Here is a 691-nt window from a genome sequence, read left to right as displayed (position 1 = left end):
ATATACATAATATAATATAGGATAAAATCTTTATAAGAATTTATCAAGTAGTCAGCGTGAAAAAACCTCATAAGGAAAAAAAAAACTCATCATTTTTTTCCATAAATATATATAATTTTATATAAGGGCATTAACTATATAGTAATGCTTCACGCTCAGAGGGACTAAATAAGTCAAAAACTACCAAAAAATAAGCTTATTTTTTGGTAGTTTTTGACTTATTTAGTCCCTCTAAGCCTGAGGCATTACTATACAGTGAATGCCCTTATATAAATTATATATATATACATCCACATTTGATATATATAATAAGCATATATGGAGCCTGGCTCCAGAAACAGACACCATGGATAATTTAACACTAGTTCTTTCTCTCTCTCCTTCTCTCTCTCTCTTTCTCTCTCTTATTTTTGCTCATTTTCTCTCTCTCCAAATTGGATTGGTCTAGAAACTGAACCAGTTTCGCTGGTTACAACCATCACACTCCGCTGCCGCTACCACCATACCACCACTGCCACCATACCACCACTGCTGCCATACCACCACTATACCACCACTACCACCATTGCTGCCGCCTATGCCGCCGGCGCCACCTGTGCCCACTTTGGGTCAGAAGTACTTAGTTTGTGCGACCTAGAAAGAGAATGGGGTGTTGATTGTGATAAAGCTGCTTTGTGAAACCCCCCCCCCC

The 691-nt window shown here is 38.5% G+C and overlaps 1 protein-coding gene across 1 annotated transcript in view; it reads left to right on the top strand.

The window, feature by feature from the left end:
* LOC106873651 (major facilitator superfamily domain-containing protein 4A) overlaps window positions 1–691 on the top strand; it is a gene marked incomplete at its 5' end in the record, with an annotated part of 122,782 nt that overhangs the window by 59,833 nt on the left and 62,258 nt on the right. The gene's annotated exons all lie outside the window — the stretch shown is intronic.

Source organism: Octopus bimaculoides, chromosome 30 (genome assembly GCF_001194135.2).
Source record: "Octopus bimaculoides isolate UCB-OBI-ISO-001 chromosome 30, ASM119413v2, whole genome shotgun sequence".
Lineage (NCBI taxonomy): Eukaryota > Metazoa > Mollusca > Cephalopoda > Octopoda > Octopodidae > Octopus > Octopus bimaculoides.
This window is presented reverse-complemented; position numbering and strand designations above follow the sequence as displayed.